The 21,501-nt window shown below is 37.8% G+C and overlaps 1 protein-coding gene across 6 annotated transcripts in view; it reads right to left on the bottom strand.

Moving 5' to 3' along the window:
- NSD3 (nuclear receptor binding SET domain protein 3) overlaps positions 1-17,604 on the bottom strand; it is a 119,253-nt gene extending 101,649 nt beyond the window's left edge. For all 6 annotated transcript variants that reach the window (XM_030312600.1, XM_030312602.1, XM_030312601.1 and 3 more), the window contains exon 1: positions 17,544-17,604. The gene's annotated coding sequence lies outside the window, so the exon portion shown is untranslated. The remainder of the gene's footprint in view (positions 1-17,543) is intronic.
- Between the last annotated feature and the right edge of the window lie 3,897 nt (positions 17,605-21,501).

The following is a 21,501-nucleotide window of genomic DNA, read 5'->3' as shown; positions in this document are numbered from 1 at the left end:
ATTTATTCAGTTTGTACCCTAGTTTTTAATGACTAGTATGCACAGATGTTTTCCCAAATATGAAATGTTTCTGAGTATTCAAAATGTTTAACAAAAAAAAATTCATCTCAGAATACACCCAGATTTTAATCTATATAAGGATTTCTTGAAATTTCAAATGAAAAATACTTTAAAGATGCTTTAAGTAAAACAGGATCATTTACTGAGCACTTTTGATGTGATGTTCCAAGTGCTTGGCAAGAATTACAACATTTAACCTCAGAAAAACTAAAGTGAATGTTAGCATCTCCATTTCACAGATGAGGAAACTGAAAAACAGCTTAGGTGTCTTGTCCAAAGTCCCACATATAATAAGTGATAGAGCTGGGAGTCAAACCCAGGCAATCTTACCTCATGACCTGCACTCTTTACCACATGCTATACTCACTGACCATTAAACCACTTTCTGTCATGTCTGTATTAATTCAGAAAGGCAATGCTTACTGCTTCAGAAAACATCCCTTGTTCCTATAATTAACAAAATCAGTATCTTCAACTTGCACAGAGGCTGTGATATAATAATGCCCCCCCCACATGCCCACATCCTAACCCCTAGAACCTGTGAATGTTACCTTATGTGGTAAAAGGGACTTTGCACATGTGATTAAGGATCTTACCAATGGAGAGAGCATACTGGATTATCTAGCTGGGGCCAACGTAATGACAAGGATCCTTATAAGTGAAAAGGGGAGGGAGAAGAGGCCGGAAGACACTACACTTCTGGTTTTGAAAGTAGAGAAGGGGGGCGCCTGGGTGGCTCAGTCGGTTAAGCGTCCGACTTCAGCTCAGGTCATGATCTCACGGTCCATGAGTTCGAGCCCTGCGTCGGGCTCTGTGCTGACCGCTCAGAGCCTGGAGCCTGCTTCGGATTCTGTGTCTCCCTCTCTCTCTGACCCTCCCCTGTTCATGCTCTGTCTCTCTCTGTCTCAAAAATAAATAAACATTAAAAAAAAAAAAAAGAAAGTAGAGAAGGGGACCAGAAGCCAACGAATGCAGGCAGCCTCTGTAAGCTAGAAAAAGGCAAGAAAACAGATTCTTCCCTTAGAGACTCCAGAGGAATACAACCTTACTGATGTCTTGATTTTAGCCCCGAGAGACCCATGTTGGACTTCTGACATCCAGAAGTATGCGATAGTAAATTTGTTGTTTTAAATTTCGTTTGGCATCTAGGTTTGACATCATTTGTTAGAGAGGCAACAGGAAACTAATAGAGTCTTCTCTGAAAGCATTTCCACTCACTTTGTTGTCCTTAGTTCCACTAACATCCCTATAAAGCACAAACAGGGAGGAAGGGAATTACCAGAGATCCATTAACCTAAGATTTGGAGAATCTGAAACAGAAAATATCACTTTAAAAAGTCTTACCCTATTACAACACAAATATTCCTGTGTATGGATACAAAATAGTAATGTGACCTACAATTTGTCCCTGGACAGCCAGAAAAAGCCATCAGATTTAAATTGCTGGTAGGGTGTGGCTGCCACCTTTTATACATGCAGAAGAAAGGAAATACTTCTTCCCATTTTGTTGGCACAGTCACTGCTGCTTTCTATGCTCTAGAGTTTACTTTCATTCTAGTCATAGATGTGATACAAATAATGAAATGGCAGTAAAGCCATTCCCAGACAGGACAATATTATAGGTCGTTTTATTACTAAAATACTTACTGTTTTTAAGATCTTCAATTTCTGGCAACTAAAATCACTGGGCCACACTGGGTTTTATGACCGATTTTCACAAAAATATGTAGAGGGAGGTGGAGAAAATCTGCACTAATAAAGATAGCACTCTAGTAAGAACCATATTTTAAAATTCTGTTAAACATAAATGAACAAGTTAAAAAAGAAAAGCCTCACACAGCCATCTAAAAATACTACATTAAGCCAATATGTAGTGATGAATAACCTCTGATGAATAATCTCTAAGTGGAAATGTATTTTGTAAAGGTAAATAATAAGTTCCCTAAATAAAAAGGCTTTCATTCACATCTTAAAACACTGTTTAACTATTTAAGAGTACGTATAGAAATAAATAGTAAAAATAAAATCCTTTCCACACTTACCTTGTTGACATTTTAAAATTAGAAATTAAATCACCTAATTTACTGTAAAAGAATATTTGATTTCCAACAACTTGGAGATAACTCAAATCATTATTAGCCAAATACTGCTTGTATCAGTTAAAGTGCCTATGTCTGCTACCCAGCGATGTCATTCATAGATCGTAAGTCAAAACATACTGGAAAATCAGGAGCAGGTAGTTCTCCTACCATTTCAGCCAATGGTATATAAATGACTCTGAGTAAACCCCTTCATCTCTAAGAAGTTATGAAATGTGGTGAATACTCAAAAACTGACCGTGTAAATATTTCTCACCTTTTCCTTCCATTTTGTCAATCTATGATGTTTTTATGTGGATGAGATTTATTTAGTACATGTAGTATGTCTAGACAAAAGCTTGTTTTAATTTTTTTTTAATGTTTTATTTAATATTGTTTATTTATATTAGAGATAGAGAGGAGCAGGGGAGGGGCAAAGAGAGAGGGAGACAGAATCCCAAGCAGGATCCGCAGCATCAGCCATGAGATCACAACCTGAGCCAAAATCAAGAGTTGGGCACTTAACCAACTAAGCCACCCAGGGGCCCTGACAAAAGCTTGTTTTTAAAATAAGAGTTCACAGGGGTGCCGGGGTGGCTCAGTCAGTTAAGCGTCCGACTTTGGCTCAGGTCATGATTTCACAGTTCGTGAGTTTGAGCCCCACATCGGGCTCTATGCTGACAGCTCGGAGCCTGGATCCTGCTTTGGATTCTGTGTCTCCCCTTCTATCTGCCCTTCCCCCACTCGTGCTCTGTCTCTCTCTGTTTCTCAATAGTAAATAAACGTTAACAAATTTTAAAAATAAATAAATAAAATAAAATAAAAGTTCACAGAGAAACATTTCTATACAAAATCATTCTAAATTAATCACTTTAGGGGCACCTGGCTGGCTCAGTAGGTGAAGTGTCAGTTTAAGGTCATGATGTCATGGTTCGCTGAGTTGGAGCCCCACATCAGGCTCTGCACTGTATCAGTGTGGAGACTGCTTAGAAGTCTCTCTCCCTCTCTCTGAGCCCCTTCCCCACTTGCTGTCTCTCAAAATAAATAAACTTAAAAAAAAAATAATTACCTTAAATTACCTACACCAGCATCACTAAGATAATCAAAAGCTGAGTCTCACCCTGCCTATTCCCAGACTCCAACTGGCATGTTATTCCAAATATTTATCTTATTCTTCACAGAATCCTTTGTTTTGTTTTGTTTGTGAAATGGTTCATTACTGAACACCAACTATACAGCAGATCTTGTTCTAGCTCTGGGAAATCAAAGGAAATAAGATTCTAGTCTCATGGAGCTTAAATAAACCAGAAAATTTCAGATAGTGATAAACTACTATAAAACAGAGTAATAGGATACAATGACTGAGGGGCTAGCCTGATTTAAAAAAAAAAAAAAAAAAGGCTTAATCAAAACCAGGAATTAGTTATATAGAAAGATTTAAAGAAGACAAGTGAAGAAGTGATCATTAGGCATATCTTTTATTTCAATTTCTCTTTGTTTCAGAGACTTCTGAGATATGGCAATAGCAAAAAAATTTAATAATAATTTAATCAAATGTTCCATGTAACATGAAAAGTTTAGGTTTGAAATCTTATTTAACCGTAACTATTCCAGAATACTACAGAAATAAAATTATTCTGTTGGTTGGCAGTCTATAGTCACTTAATTGAATCAATTAAAAGAATTTTAAAAAACACGTTAGCTTTCAAATAGCTATTACTAAGTTGTTTTCTATGACTAGATTTATTCACTAAGACACTGAGTATTTTGGAAAAATGAGATTTTAAAACCCGACCCCACAAAAACACACAAATAGATTGCAAGAGCAAATAATGTGAAAAATATGTCCACCTCTACTTAATTCTTTCCTTTATTAAGAATATCTAAACCTGGGGCACCTGGGTGGCTCAGTCGGTTAAGCATCCAAGTCCTGGTTTCAGCTCAGGTCATGATCTCATGTCTCCAGAGTTCAAGCCCCAAAATGGGCTCTGTGCTAACAGTGCAGAGCCTGCTTGGGATTCTCTCTCTCTCCCTCTCTCTCACAATAAATAAATAAACTTTCAAAAAGTTTTTTAAAAAATATTTTTTAAAAATGTCTCAATCAGTGCTAGCCACATGTGGCTATTTAATTTTAAACAAATTAAAATTAAATAAAATTTATCAAGTACATTAGCCACATTCTAACTGTTCAATATCCATATGTGGCTAGTGGCTGCCATGTTAGACAACACAGCTATAAAGCATTTCATCATCACAGAAAATTCTATTGGACAGTGCTGATATAAATTATTTTTAAAAAAAAATTATTTTTCATATTTGAACTAAACAAAAATATTCCAAAGAAGCTTATAAAAATAAGGTTAATCATAAACTTTTTACTTTTTTTTAATGTTTACTTATTTTGAGAGAAAGAGAGCGAGTGAGCAGGAAAGGGGCAGAGAGGGAGAGAGAGAATCCCAAGCAGGCTCTGCAAGGTCAGGGCAGATCCCGATGTGGGGCTCTAATTCACAAACTGTGAGATCATGACCTGAGCCAAAATCAAGAGTCAGATGTTCAACTGACTAAGCCACCCAGGCGCCCCAGTCATAAACTTTTTAAAGGAATGGGTGAGTAGTACTGTGAAGCCAGAAAGAAGTCACATAAGAGGTTTAGTAACCAGATCTATATTCTAGAATAAGACAGACTGAGATAAGTCTGGGATAAGCAAAAACGTACTCTGACATCCGTCTTTCGTAATGAGACTTGAATTTAAATCTGATTCTACCTCTAATTTAGCTGTATGAACTCTGAGGGATACAGAATTAGGCTTTTGTGTATATCTAATAGCAGAGGTTAAAAATCAGATGATCCAGATAACCTGAAAAGACCCCAAACAATGGAAAATGGGCTGTGATTCCTCCTAGTTATCAATAAATAGGTGTACAGTTTGGATTTTCATGCTGACAGAAATATATGTGGTTTAAAAAAATTAACTTTAAGGTCTTACCTAACATTAACATTACATAAAGATGTTCATTATTTGAAAGAGCAAAAAATTATATGAAATTGACAACCAATATCTATTTACATAAATAAAATTTTAGGGGGTAAAATCAGCCCCATATTTCTTTCTACCATATTTCTTTCTACCAAATTCTCTAAGTAAATAATAAAGGTGCATTACAGAAGTGGCACATTTTCTTCTAATTTTTATTTTAATTTTTCTGACTCTATACTACTAATAAAAGAGCAACACTATTTTTAAAAGCGCAACTGTATTACCCCACAATCTGTTTAACTACAGTGTTACTGCCACAAATATTTTCTGAAATTTTCACTTAAAAATTATCCACAAAAAATGTGTGGATAAGGGTCAAGGATATTAAAATATCCTGTATTAGGAAGTGACCTGCATGAAATAAAACACAATTAACTAATGAAATACAAACAAAACAAAAAAACCCCACCCTATATTGTAGTTCAATGGACTAGTAAGTGTGTCATTGAATACAATTATACAAATTTCATTGACTATGATTTCATTGTTATACAATAGTTTAGGATGCTTTGTAGTTCTTATTTTTTCCTGACTAAACCTCAATACTATTGAATTGCCTATACCAATATAAAACTTACTAGTAATATACCATATTTCCCTTATCTACTTGGTTTAACCTCGATGGTCTTCACTTTGTTCTTGACCCCACCCGGCACAGCAGACATAGTATTAACCCTTGAAGAAAATTTAGATTATTTTCCAATCCCTTCCATCAAGGGTATTGACTCATACTAAAAATTACTACAAAATAAGTAACTCCAATCAGTCATCTTGCTCCATGCACTATGAAATCTAGTAAACTAACAAGTTCATCCACATATTTTCCTACCTCTTTCACCAACAAACTTTTAAGTTATAGTAAAATGATTTGAGATTGGTTCTCAAAATTTTGTAAATGTTCAAATTTGACTTTACCTTGTATTCTCCATTCACCACAGCAAGACAAAAAGAGAATGCATCACAGAACTGATATGTGGTTTTTAAAATACTAAGTAACTTATTATAATATCTAAAATAGTAATTTACTAATAAGTTTATCTTTCCTATAAAGACCAGTTTTTGGTTTTTGGTTCATCAGGTTTATCACTTTAGTATTTTAGGATCAATTGTATTCAACATTCCATTTCAAAATAAGCAATAAAAATTAGGACATAAGACACTTCATACCATATACTCAAATTTTACACTATCAGCTATTTGCTGAATCAGAACACTAAGCATTGGTGAAGCTATAGCCACCATGCTGTTGTAATAACAACAGTGGAAGTAAATTTGGACTGGAAAGTTAACTTCATGTTCGTACTTGTACCAGCATGAATTCTTACAACTGGGAAACACTCATAACCCATGCAAAGATTCTATTCAAGTATTAGTTAACATTCACTTTTAACTTCTTTGAAACTGAGTTTAGGCCAGATGAATTCATTTCTTCATCTATTAAACATGGGACTAAAGTCTAGTTCATTTTGCAAATATTATTTTTCTTATATTAAAAAAAAGTCATCGGGGCACCTGGGTGTCTCAGTCTGTTAACTCTCTGACTTTGGGTCAGGTCATGATCTCGCGGTTCATGGGTTCAAGCCCTGCATGGGGCTCTGTGCTGACAATTTGGAGCCTGGAGCCTGCTTTGGATTCTGTGTGTCCCCCTCTCTTTGTCCCTCCCTGCTCATGTTCTGTCTCTCTCTCTAAATAAACATTAAAATAATTTTGGGGGGCACCTGGGTAGCTCGTCAGTTGAGCGTCTGACTTCGGCTCAGGTCATGATCTTGCAGTCCACCTCAAGCTCTGTGCTGACAGCCCAGAGCCTGGAGCCTGCTTCAGATTCTGTGTCTCCCTCTTTCTCTGCCCCTCCCCCACTTCACACTCTGTCTCTCTCTCTCTCTCTCTCTCTCTCTCTCTCTCTCTCTCTCTCAAAAATAAATAAAAATGTTAAAAAAAATTTTTTTAAGTCATTAATTATCAGCTATATGCCTGGTCCGGTTCCAGGTACACTCTAGCAGTTCTAATTTGGATCACTATAACTCCAAAAAGTAGATATTTTCATCTCCAGGGATGACAACACTGAGCCTTAGTTGTTAAGGTGGGACTCTTGCCCTATACTCCACAGGCCCATGGAGTTGGGGGGATAAAAAGATGTTTTGTTAAATGGCTTAAAGCAAACAGAATGACAGAACAACTTTCAGGGTGAAGGTCACTTAAGCAAAGCAAACCTCTCTTAATAAAAAGAAAACCATACTTTCTTTAGGGTGACAAGTTTGCTATAGTTAATTATACAGGTATAGCACACTTTCTATAGCCATTTTCTAAAATAAAATGTTTCTAAATAAAATTTGAACAAAAAAACATGTTTTAAACCATATACAACACTCTCTCAATAAAGGCATCTTGACTGGAGAATGATTTTATAATTTGTAAAAAATCTGCCACATACTTTGTTTCATAAACTTAAACTCTGTTATGTCAGGATTTCTGAACATAGGATATGAGCATCTTCATCAGTCACTTTCTAAACTCACTCATAAATGGATATAAAGTGTGTGTCAGTCAATTATATCTCAATAAAGGTAGAACTAAAATTTGGGGATGCCTGGGTGGCTCAGTCTGTTAAGCCAGCTCAATCTCAAGGCTCACGAGTTCGAGCCCTGCATTGGGTTCTGCGCTGAGAGCATGAAGCCTGCTTCAGATCCTCTGTCACCCTCTCTCTGCTGCTCCTCTGCTCGTCTGTTCTCTCTTTCTCAAAAATAAATATAAAAAAAAAAAAAGCTGGAAATAAAATTTAAAAAAAAATGGTGATCACAAAGAAAAAATATGTTATCACATAAATGATTGTGTTATTATACATTTGCACTACACTTTAAAAACCACAAATTTAACAAAGCCTTTCTAATATTGCTCGGAGTTTAAACTAGCTCAAAATTTTCTGGAAATGCTCTAAAATTAATTGTGGTGATGACTGTACAATTCTACGAATATACTAAAAAATGCTGCATTGTATACTTTAAGTGGGTGAATTGTATGGTATGTGAATTATTTCTCAACAAAACTGTTATTTAAAAAAACCCTTCTGGAGAACCAACTGGCAATACGTGTTAAAAGCCTTTGAAATGTTCATATCTGTTACGTAATTCTATTTCTAGGAATCTGTTGTAAGGAAATAATCACAGTCATAAAGGTTTTTGTTTTTTAATGTATAAGGATGTTCACCAAATCATAATATCCCCAAACTGCAAACTACCTAAAATACCATCAATAGAAGAATGGTAAACAGATATGGCATACCCATACAATGAAATTAAATGTCAATTCAAAAAAATCACATTCTCAAAAAATTAATTTCACAATAAACCATGTTACCAAAATAATATTAATGTACAACTGCAGTTTGTTAAAAAAAAATACATAGATGCATAAGAGAAAACACTGGAAAGATATAGAACAAAATGTCAATAGTTACTTCCAACTGGCAGAGTTTCAAGTGATCTTAATCTTCTCTATATCTGACTAGTCTTCAATTTCTCTACAATAAAAATCCTTTCATAAGTTAAACATAAGTGTTATTTTTAAACTAGTAGCCACTTTGAAAAGTACATATTTTCCATTAAAAAATAAAAACAGGGCCATCAGCATTTCTCACGAGTATTATGTGTGTGCATGTATGTATATGTGTCCAATACCTTAATTAATACGTTAACCTCATAGTTTAAAACCTTAACTAATTCTATCCCCAATAAAATAAATTCTAATGATCCACGCTTAATTTTACAGGTGTTAACACAGAAACCACGAGCTGGCCAAAAGCGTATTAACTCTACTTCATACACAAAGCCAAACTACCTAATCTAGGTTTAAAACATTATTATATCAAATCACATTTGCTTCCACATCTAGGAAAACTCAACATGTATGTTCATTTCAAGATTTAAAATAATTACTTATCATCTTTGCTAGGGGAAAATTAGCCAGAATAAAAAAGAACAACATTCTACGGCATTACAGGAAGGAATTCAAGGGTATGGTAAAGCACAGCAAAAAGTTTCTCATCACAACCAAATATGAAATACTATGTGCTAACGTATTTGGATTCTGCAGAAATCATTAAAAAAAAAAAAAAAAAAAAGCGGGGCGCCTGGGTGGCGCAGTCGGTTAAGCGTCCGACATCAGCCAGGTCACGATCTCGCGGTCCGTGAGTTCGAGCCCCGCGTCGGGCTCTGGGCTGATGGCTCAGAGCCTGGAGCCTGTTTCCGATTCTGTGTCTCCCTCTCTCTCTGCCCCTCCCCCGTTCATGCTCTGTCTCTCTCTGTCCCAAAAATAAAAAAAACGTTGAAAAAAAAATTAAAAAAAAAAAGCTTAAAAAGTAACAAAATTACAATAACCAAATATTTTACTTTATGTACATAGATATGTTCCAAAAATGTGTTCCAAAAATGTCTTTTCCAAAGTCCACACTGAGAATTTTATGCAAGTATACTGTATGCAACAGGTAGTCAGAAAGGAAAAAAATTCAATTTTCTCTGTTATCAAAATCCTCAAAAATCAACATTTAACACTTCCAAACATATAAGAAAACAGTCTGCTAAGACAAAGAAGCACCCTCAAGTAAGTTTCTTCAGTTTCAAAAAAATTTGATTCACCTAGACAAAATACAGAAAAGGTAAGAATCAAAAGGTATCAAGGATGTAGTGTCAAAATAGAATGTCACTACTGATTACTTCTCAGGTTAATACTTCTTGAATAGTTACATTAATGTGAAAGCAAGAGAGTCAAAGCAGTTTTTATAAAATAAGATACTTAGCTTAGGATATTATTAATAACTCAAATTTGATATTTTCTAGGCAAAAATCATTGTTAGAGTTTGCAAATTAATCTAAAAATCAGTAGTCATTAAATTCTACAAAAAACTGTAAGAGATGAACTCTGAAAAAAAACACTTTGTATAAAATGGCATGATTCTTATAGAATTTAATGTCATTTTTTGTTTCACATTCATTAATATAGCACTAAGATTTCAAATCACTAAATGACTACACTGGTAGGAAACTTGTTTTTAATTGCCTAGATAACCCTTTTGATAATAACAGTAACTGGTGATTCAGTTTTTACATTTCCTGACCCCTCATTATTAATTTTTCAGATTACTTTCAGCATACTGTTATCCTCAAAGTCCAACTACCATCAAGGCAATACCAACTAAACCAATGAAGCAGTCTCTGTAGTTTTCCTTAAAGGGTTTATTACCTGAGTGGTCACTACATAATGTTTACTTTCTAATTATTTGTTTATACTGTACATTTAGGTTTTTTTTAATCTTTTTTTTTTCAAGTTTGTTTATTTATTTTGAGAGAAAGAGAGAGTGGGAGGGACACAGAGAGAGAGAGAGAATCCCAAGCAGGTTCTGCACTGTCAGCACAAAGCCAGATGTGTGGCTCAAACTCATGAACCGTGTGAGATCATGACCTGAGCCAAAACCAGGAGTCAGACGCTCAACCAACTGAGCCACCCAGGTGCCCTGTACATTTAGGTTTTGTGCTTTTTTCTTTATATGTCATATTTCACAACTTAAAAGTTTAAAATTGTTTCTTTCTTAAGGTGTTTTATGTGTATGTGTTTAAATGTACAGTTTTCTTAAGACTCTATAGCTAAGAGATATTAGTTACACAAGACTCAACAGACACAATACTGTCTTGGCTACAGCCAAAATGCCACTAGTTAAAGGCAAGCCTCCATACAAGACTTCTTCATCTCAAATCAACTTGATAAACCAAGTTTTGTTTGACTCACAAAATCCCAGGAATACGTACATTTCTTAAATTTAAAATATCCATCTATGTACTTCAAGAAGTATGTATATACATCATACAAAATTCAAAAAGCATGTTCCATGGTAGAAAAACACTTTACTGTTATTTAATGTTTATCTATTAAAGTAAGGATAATGCAGGCTATGAAGAAAAAGTCAAGAAACACATATTTTTTTAAAAGTGTCATTTTTAAGTAAGCTCCACACTCAACGTGGGGTTTTGGAACTCACGACCCCAAGATGGAGAGTCGCATGCTCTACTGACTGAGCCAGCCAGGCATCCCTAAAAAAAATTTTTAAGTAATCAGACACAACTCTGAAAACCTTATTCTACCTAACATGCCAATCTACTCAGCCTAAGGATTTCCTGAAACCTCAATTTTCCCATCTTTAAATTTGGGTTAAATAATTTTTATGCTTTCCAACTTCACATTTTAAAAACAAGTCCAGTTATCATGTAGGAATTCAATCAAACATCTTAGAAGATGTCATAAGTGCAAGGTACTATTAGATAATAAATTCATACATTTATACAGTTAAAATGTAAAGGATACAAAATTTTTTCATTTTCCCTTCACTTTCTCCTCAATGTAGCTCTAAATCTACATGAAAAAGGAACCTAGTAAAAAAGAGTTACAGATCCACATCTTAATAAATTTAAAAATAAGTCAAGATTCATTTTTCAAGGAGCTTTGCAAATTCAAAATCTCATCGATAGGCAGATATATTTTAGGAGTAATAACACATATCCATGTAGTGAGAACTGAACATTCTCTAACTTCACAAAATTTTAAATATGCCTTTTACCTTTATTTTATGCCACACTGTGCAGGCACAACATAATACAAAGTGTTTGAAAGTACTTACTAGGTACTTAGTAAAATCAACAATAAAAACCAAAACTAAAACTCTGTAAGCTTTTTAAAAACGTGTTGGGTAGTTGTAGTATAATCAATTTCTTAAATCTACCTTTATTAACATTTATAAAAAGATTAGCCTGCAGAAATAAAGGTGACCATTCATTTAAAAACTCAAATGCTGGACATGTTGTTTATTAACAAAGGAATAAATCATCTTAGTTGCTCTTTCAAAAATAACAGACTCTACTTTTTTTTTTAAAGTAAAACTAAAAACAGCATTGTATCAAGAAACAAAGTTTATAGACACCAAATTCTAAATCTTTTTAAGGCTTTGATAATTCTAAATTTTAAGTGTCTAAAACTGACTTTGTTTCAAAAGAATCCAATGAATAAGTATCCATGGTAACTTATTTTCTTCTTGACAAAAATAATTAAAAATAAAGTAATCAGTGGTGCCTGCTAAGATCTTTTAAAACTTGTTTTCAATGAGCTATTTTTTAGCTCATTTTTAAAAACTTACTAGTGACTCCATTTTCTTTCCAAGTTCCTTTCTAGGACCATGATGGACCTCTTATTTTTTTCATTTCACTGCTATTTTATTTCATTGATAATTTTATTAAAACAGGAAAAATTCTGCCAAAACCATTTCATTACCCAAAACACAAACTCTAAGATCCTTAGGGTTCATTTATGCATGTAAGAATGCTTTGTGCATATACTATATGTACAACATAGTGAACAAAGTATGAAAAAAAGAAACAAGATCCTTTGCCTCACTGCAACTTAATCCTTTTGCATTCATTATATTAAACGTGCCTAACCTTGAATATTCCCCTTCACCTTGAGCTTTTACAGAGAGCTCAAATACCTTCATAATAAATGAAGTAATGTGGTGTAGTATAAAGAGCCAGGTACAGATCTGTCTCCAAAGGAACTTAACTTCCTTAGGTCTCTGTTTTTTCTCTTATAAAATAAAGTAGTTGGATTATATCTCTTCCATTTAAATTGGCTGTTAGGTACTTAATTCAGGACCTGCTATACTACTTACAATAGTAAAAATAGTTAACATCCTGTTAATCAATATTCCAAACAATAGAATACTACATGACCTTTAAAAAAAAAAAAAAAAGTTGTAGGAGTGCCTGGGTGGCTCAGTCAGGTATGCGTCTAACTTCGGCTTGGGTCATGGTCTCACAGTTTGTGAGTTCGAGCCTGGCACTGGGCTCTGTGCTGACAGCTCAGAGCCTGGAGTCTGCTTAGGATTCTGTCTCCCTCTCTCTCTGCCCCTCCCTATTCATGCTCTGTCTCCCTCTCTCAAAAAATTTAAAAAAAAATTTTTTTAATTAAAAACACTTGTTAGATCAAATATGTGCTAATTTAAAAGGATGTCCCAGGTAGCCTATTAAAACACAAGAGCAAAAAACAAAAACAAACAAAAACCCCAAACACCACAATAGCAAATGCAGACAGTATGACCCATTTTGAATGTATTTTAAGACAGATATACATATGTATGTACAGATATTTTCTAGAAGAAATAGAATATATAGAAAATATCTATAGATATTTTCAGAAGAAACTTCAAAATGGTTATTGGGGGAAATGGGGTGCTAACTTTTTTTTTTTTTTTTACCTCTTAGCCTTTTATAATATATTTCAGAAGAAACTTCAAAATGGTTATTGGGGGAAATGGGGTGCTAACTTTTTTTTTTTTTTTACCTCTTAGCCTTTTATAATATATTTTCAGAAGAAACTTCAAAATGGTTATTGGGGGAAATGGGGTGCTAACTTTTTTTTTTTTTTTTACCTCTTAGCCTTTTATAATATTTGAAAAAAATTTATATAATGAACATGTATTATCTTTATAGTTTTTTTTATCTTTATAAATTTTTTAAAAGAAACTAAAAGACCTGCCGATCCAGGTTATATAATTAGAAAAGACCTGGATTCAAATACTGGCTTTGCTAGTTACCATCTGTGTGCTGTTAAGATACTTAACCTCAATTTCTCCATCTCTAAAAAGGAGTCGATAGTACCAACCTCATGCAACTGTTGGTAGGATAAAAGGAAATTATACATGTAAGGCACTTAGCATAACATACTGTAAGAAGACAACTATTAGCAGCTTTGCTATAATTATTATAAATATCATAAACTTCAGAAACTGAGTGTCTTTAGAATCAGATTTGACAATTCACTCAAGGAGGACCATCTCAAAGGCAACCAATTTCCTTTACCCAAAATTGAATCAATCTGATTAGTATAGGAAAGAGCATATTTAGTAAGATTAAAAAAAAAAAAGCTATCACAGGTAGCAGGTGGGCTGACAGACACGGTAATCACAGCAAAGTCTGGGTTTTAATTAATTATTATCTAACTAGAATAGCCTTCTTCATTATGTGGATACCTATCCAAAGAGCCAGAATACTCAATACAGCTAGTCAGGGGACCCTGCTTTTGACAAAATACTGAATACATAGGAATACACTTTTTTAAAAAAGTAATTCAAGCTTCCAACATGAGTTTTTTTCTTCTTTCAATATACAAGAATTTCTCATTTTCCTAAATTTATGGCAGTGATAGTTCATGCACACAATTTTACCAGTTAATTACAAATAACATGTCAACTGAGTGGAAGATATAAAAATGAGATCTCCATAAAAATTAATTCCAAAAAAGCATATTGAATAGGTTTTTTTTGAGTGAAACTTTTCCTCACAGAATTTTTTAAAATTTGGGCTTAGGGGCGCCTGGGTGGCTGAGTCAGTTAAGCGGCCAACTTCAGCTCAGGTCATGATCCGGTGGTTCACGAGAGCCCCACATCAGGCTCTGTGCTGACAGCTCAGAGTCTGGAGCCTTCTTTGGATTCTGTGTCTCCCTCTCTCTGTTCCCTCCCCTGCCTGCACTGTCTCTCTCTCTCTCTCTGTCTCTCTCTCTCTCTCTCTCTCTCTCAAAAATAAATAAATAAACAAACATTAAAAATTCAGGCTGAATATCATCAAGTCAAAATACATCAAGTTTGGGGCGCCTGGGTGGCGCAGTCGGTTAAGCGTCCGACTTCAGCCAGGTCACGATCTCACGGTCCGTGAGTTCGAGCCCCGCGTCAGGCTCTGGGCTGATGGCTCGGAGCCTGGAGCCTGTTTCCGATTCTGTGTCTCCCTCTCTCTCTGCCCCTCCCCCGTTCATGCTCTGTCTCTCTCTGTCCCCAAAATAAATAAGCGTTGAAAAAAAAAATTAAAAAAAAAAAATACATCAAGTTTTGAATCTGGCCTTTAAACTAAAAGTACTCTCGGGGCGCCTGGGTGGCACAGTCGGTTAAGCGTCCGACTTCAGCCAGGTCATGATCTCGCGGTCCGTGAGTTCGAGCCCCGCGTCGGGCTCTGGGCTGATGGCTCAGAGCCTGGAGCCTGTTTCCGATTCTGTGTCTCCCTCTCTCTCTGCCCCTCCCACGTTCATGCTCTGTCTCTCTCTGTCCCAAAAATAAATAAACGTTGAAAAAAAAAAAATTTAAACTAAAAGTACTCTCATAAAGTATTACTCTAACAATATTCAATTTAATTTTTTCAACACACCAAGAACACCTCCTAAACTTCTATATAACAACTGAAAGGATATTGCATTAAGACAGATTAAATCAATATGCAGTACAACTGGTTTGAGTCCATCATATTACAATTTTAACACACCTTCCTGGTATTAGAGAATAGTTTCAAAATCAATACGATGGATTAAAGTTTGAATTACCCCAATTACAACTATAAAACAAAAATAAAAGGTCACACACACACACACACACACACACATTTAATCCTTTTCAATAGGAAAATAAAATAGGCTCCACTTAACAATGTATCCACTGTAAGTTTGTCAGGATTTAAACCTTTAGAACAGTAACCATTTCAAATTACACAAGCAGTTACATTTTAATACATTAAAGCGTTATTGTAGCTTTCCTGAGTAACCTGAAGTTCTCACCAAAAAACAAAACAAAACAAAAAACCAAAAATCCGGCACTTCACTGAGGCTCTAAGAACTGCATGCCTACTTCATAGATCATTACACTGTGCCTAGCTGACATCTGGAGACTGTACTGACCTGTACCCATGAAGCAAAGAGAAGGGATGGAGGAGAGAGAGCGTATTAAAAGAAAAACACTTCTTAACACACCCGTCACCTATGAGCATGAACTGTCGGTAGCATCATTGTAAAATACACCTACTTCTAATTTTCCAACATTCAAAATACAGCAAGAACATAACCTACCACAAGCAGATCTTTCTACCCCTTCTCACCCCCACACAGTGCTTTGCCAAGAACACAAGCCCAAGAAAAATAACCAATGCAATTTCCTTGTTTACTTAAAGAATTTCAGAAAACATGTTGACTGCTTCCGAAGCTTCTAAAACAAATGAATTTTCAACATTTAAGAGTTTTTATGATCACATTTGAAATACGATAGCAATGATTCCTTCACCCAGTAAACATACAGTTTCAACTTTATAAAAAGGGTTAATTTTACACTGCAGTTCATTAGCATGCCTTGTTTGCAACCAGAAGGAAGAGGGAAAGGGGGTGGGGGGAGCAGCAAAACACACAAGATGGAAAACATCACTACCTCCTTTGGTGGTTATGAATAATTTTAAATTACCACAAGATGTATGGGAAGAGTTCATGAATAGAAAGAAAGGGGGTTGACAATCTGAACTGGCCCCTTCCACATTCATACTGCTGTCGGAGAGAAGGAATTTATTTACACTGCAGTGCCTGGCAGCAAACATGGCTGCCCCTACCCCCTTTAAATCTGAATAGTCTTCACTCCCTCAGCAAAACCATCAAATTATGGCCATGTCTCTGCTGTCTTGACACCATAACACTAACACATTTCCTCCTCCCTCAAAACAGTAAAACCCCACACCTCCTCATTTCACAACAATCACCACACTAGAACCACTAGCTTCTTCTACATTCTCTAGCCTTGGAAGAAAAGGCCCAGAATACACAGAAATATAGGAACAAAAGGCTTTCCCTTCCTTTAACAACCCCCTTCCCCTTCTTTTCCTCCCACTCTGTGATGCTTGGTCGATAGTTCTCATCCTTCTCAACATTCAGTGCATTTCCCTCCCTATGCCAATTCTAAGTCTTCCAGTTTCCTGAGTCTACGTCCTATCTTCCTATGCATCCTGTCTCAACAATTTGTATCCCTTTTCCTAATCCACCTTTTCCTTTACTTCCATCCCCTCGTTTCCTCTCTTGATGCCCCATTTCTCCATACGATTCTGTCCCCTTCCCCCAGACTCTTCAAGTTTCCACACTGCACCCCCAAACCTAGTTCAGTTCACCCAGGTCTCTAATCTCCAAACCTAACTCTTCTTCTCGTTCCCTGCCCCTCCCCCGTTCCATCTTTATCCCCGCCCCCATCCCACCTTTACTCCCAATTCCCACCTCAGCGCCACTCCATCGCTCATCCCAATCCTACCTCCTGTGCCCCACCTCCCAATCTCCACACCCCCCACCTGGCCCTCTGCTCTTCCTACTGAGCTCCCCTCGAACCCTTTCTGGCCACCAGCTTGTCCTCCCATCCTTGTTAGGGTCTCTCTCTCTCTCTCTCTCTCTACCAGGGTCCCATCCCTACGTCGCTCCCTCCTCGTCGTTCCCTCCTCAGCCCTTCCTTCCAGCACACACACATACACACACAGACGCATTAACTTTACCTTCAGTTTGTTCCATTCTAACCCCCCGGCCGTGTCAGTACGATCACAGGAGAGACACGGAGGCCCGGAGTGGGGCTGGGGTGCGGGCAGCCGCCGGGGCTGCGGGGGGAGGAGACGGAACCGAGCTAGGCCGCATGAAATCCCCGGGCTAGATTTTCCTCGCGCCGGACGCCTCTGCCATGGCTGCCGGCACCGAGGAGGGCCGCGGCCGGCCAGGCCGGGCGTGAAGCTGAGATGAGGAAGGCTGCGGGAGACGGGGTGGCCAGGGGCGGTGGAAGGATGATGGGGGGTCGCCGCGCAGCCGCTGCTGCCAGAGAGAAGGCTGTGGCTGGCGGCCGCGCCGGAGCAGCAAGGTCCTCGGGGCTCTACTCGGCCTTCGCACGCCTCTCCGCAGCGACCAGTAGACAGTCCCCTTCGGTCTCCGCCTCCGTCCTGGTCGCCGCTCCCGCCGCCGCCGCCCGCTCCCGCCGCCGCCGCCGCCGCCGCCGCGCACAAAGCCCCCCCACCCGGGCTCTCGGAACGCCGCCGCCGCCGCCGCCGCCAAATCCTCAGCCTCTCATTGGCCGCTGGCCGCGGCGCCTGCCGGGAAATGCAGTCCCGTGTTTGGGGGCAGGGGGTGCGAAAGGAGGAAGAAGGTAGTCAGCGGGGCGGAGAGGAGCTGCCCGAGAGAGTCTAGACGAGAAGTGAGACCGCAGGCGATAACAGCAAAGACAGGAAGGAATGATACGAAGGGGAGCTTAAAAAAAAAAAAAAAAAAGACTTTAGAAAGCTAGGTTAAAGGTTGGGCCTGTGAGGTAAAATTGTGTTCGTGCGTGTTCTGATACTTATTAAATAATAGCACATAATAAACACCATATGGTACTCCTCAGAGTGACACTGCTGTACACTCCTTAGATGTTAGAAATAACCTACAAACGAGTGCCCGGTTAAGATGACCGGGAAAGAGAAGAACAATTTATGTGCAGCCTTGGCTGCCTTCTGTCCGACAGCTGTCAGAGAAGAGCTCCCTATTTCACAGGAGTCTGTGTCTGGAATCTGTGGCAGCAATTTCAGTTTTGAGCCTTGGGGGATAGTCGCTCATCCAGCTTCGGATGTGAGCCCCGGATGCCCCACCCCGCCCCCACACCCCGTCCCGCCCCACAATCTCAAGCCGTGGCGGCATCTCAGTCGCTATGAGGAAGCGCTGACCTCCCTGGCAGACACAGGGCCCCCGCACGCCTTCTTCCTGCTCGCACTGCGGGCCCGGAGGCTTGTGGGTAACCAGGAGGACGTCGTCAACGCCGACTGCAGCCCGGACCCCAGGGACCGAGAGGGCTCAGTGTCCGTCACGTGCCTGGGTCCTCTGCTGCTCACAGCCAGACCTTCGCTTCCAGGGACGGGAGGGCATTTGTCCTCCACAGAGCTCACTCAAGCTTGAGAAGAGGAAAAGAGACCCAAATTCTCTGTAACCCTCTAAGCGCTCCCCTTCTAGGAAATTTATGTTAAACAATAGAAGGTGTGTGACATAGTAAAGTAGCCTTTCAGGAGTGTGCGAAATTTGGTGATATTTCCTGGGGCCTGGTGGTAATGACTTAGAATGTTGCAGCACAAGGGACGTGAACGTACGAAGGAAACACAGCAGCAGAGAGACAGCGAAACCTATCCTCTGCGTTATGGTCTGAGAATAAAGCCGTATCACTACTAGATGTTACACTCTGCACCGACATTATAGTTCTGGATCTGTTTGGCACGGCCACAAGAAATTCCTGATATTTTTATCTTAAATACCATTTAAACAAGAAATTAAAAGATTCCTACAGATCAATTATTTTAATGATTACTAATTATGTTTCAGGGTTTTAAAAACATAACCCTGTTAATAATACTGCAGATGATATTGATAATTAAGTGTCTCATTACTGTCAACCATTAACTATTTCTAAACCTATTTCTATGGTTTGTGCAGTACCAAAAGTTAAAGGAATCAATCCGAATCTATTTTTGTTTACTTTAAATGTCTTTTTAGAACACAGACATCTTAAAGGAGGACACCTGAGAGGTTAAATCTTTTTTTTTCCTCCTATGATCCTTTCCACCATCATCCTTCCTTTCCACCTTCCTGTAAACTCCTTGCTTTGTTGACAAACTGTTGCTTTGACCTGACACCTGGATTTTCCCCTTGAGGAGAATCTGATAAATTGTCCCCAGGGATTTTATTTTAATCTGCTTCTAAGTGACAAGAGTTTAAAATTAAAGTTATGCTGGGGCACCTGAATGGCTCAGTCGGTTGAGTGTCCGACTTCGGCTCAGATCATGCATGATCTCACACCTTGTGAGTTCAAGCCCCGCATCAGGCTATGTGCTGACAGCTCAGAGCCTGGAGCCTGCTTCAGATTCTGTGTCTCCTTTCTCTGCCCCTCCCCCACTCGTGCTCTGTCTTTCTTCTCAAAAATAAATAAACATTAAAAATAAATAAAAAATAAATGAAATTAGTTATGTCAAGTAGATGTATAATCTCTTCCTGCAAAACATTAGAAAATATATTGTTAATAATATTGGATCTTGAGTCATATTTAGAGAAACGGCCGTTAAAATTAATAATTTACATTTTTAGCATCTAACATCTTCTGAGGTTCAGATCATGCTTTCTCTTCTCCATACAAAATGAGCAAACAGTTCATTTGAAGACAGCAATCAAACACAATTCGCAGGGCCACAGTTATGGAGAAAAAAATTTTTTGTTTCTCTTCCAAAGATTATATCCAAAAACTCCTAACATGATAAATCACTTAATCATGAAAGTCAAAAAATTGCCAGGCCTGAGAGCAGAAGGCAAACATTGCTTTGAACAAACAGATTTCAATAGGAAGGTTCTTAACCCTTCCCTTTTTAGAATAGGATTGCTGACATATGGCTGTGGTAGAAAATCTAGCTCATCTTTCCAATACTGAGCTTGGAATCGTTCATCTGGTTTATGAATACTTAATGATTTTCACTGTGCCTGGTTGTAAGTGAATACAATGCATGAATAAGAATATTTCCCGGTATAAAATGTCTCCCAGGGAACTGAAAGGAATATTTTTGCATCTTTATGATCTGTTCCAGAAAAGTACATGTTTATGATAGTGCAGTGATTAATTTATGGAATTAATTTGAAAATTATAACTACCTAGCCTTTTAGAACTCAACATTTGCCATCGGGAATTTTCAGGAAAGGAAAGGTGAAGAGACCAAAGCTTTGTAGATTTTGTTAATTCTAGTAAACACAGAACGTGAAGTGAAACCTTTATGTGGAAACTCGGGCATCAGACATGCACAAAGGGCCCTCTCGTGGCCAAACTGAAAAGTTTTGCTTATTTAATATGGTTGATCTAACTGGTTATTAGCTGAAAAATGCTTTGTGGATTAAATGCAGTCTACATTAAAAAAATAATAATAATAACTGAAATTCAATACCCGCCATCTTTCATTCTTACAAATGTGCAGCCCAGATGACTAGGGTCTGTGGTCAGCTCACACGTTAAGAGAAGTATTATCCGTGTGAAAGCGACTCCTTGTTGTCTGGTGTTAGTCCAAGTAGAGCCACTAAAAATGCTGTTTTTCTTCTAGAGCCAGAGGAAATGGATGAGTAGAAATAACAAGAGAGCGAGAATATTTCTGCATCTTTCACTTTTCCAAGATGGCTCAGTTACCCAACCTAGGAATTGAAGTGCCCCAAACCTGTAGTGCCTACGTCACTGTACGGCTACTATAATATACATCTTAAATGCTATTTGACATTTCTACAAAAACTACTATCATAAACAATATCTGTTAAGAACGGATTTATAAAGCAAATTACTTTAGTGGAATTCATATTTCCATATGAAGATTTCACAGCATTCCACTCTTAGGCCTCGGAGAAAGGAAAGGGATGTTTTCCTAACCATTCCCGCCCTTTCTGCCATTCCCTCTCCGCCTAGCTCTCGGCGCCACCCCA

Source organism: Lynx canadensis, chromosome B1 (assembly GCF_007474595.2).
Source record: "Lynx canadensis isolate LIC74 chromosome B1, mLynCan4.pri.v2, whole genome shotgun sequence".
NCBI classification, from domain to species: domain Eukaryota; kingdom Metazoa; phylum Chordata; class Mammalia; order Carnivora; family Felidae; genus Lynx; species Lynx canadensis.
This window is presented reverse-complemented; position numbering and strand designations above follow the sequence as displayed.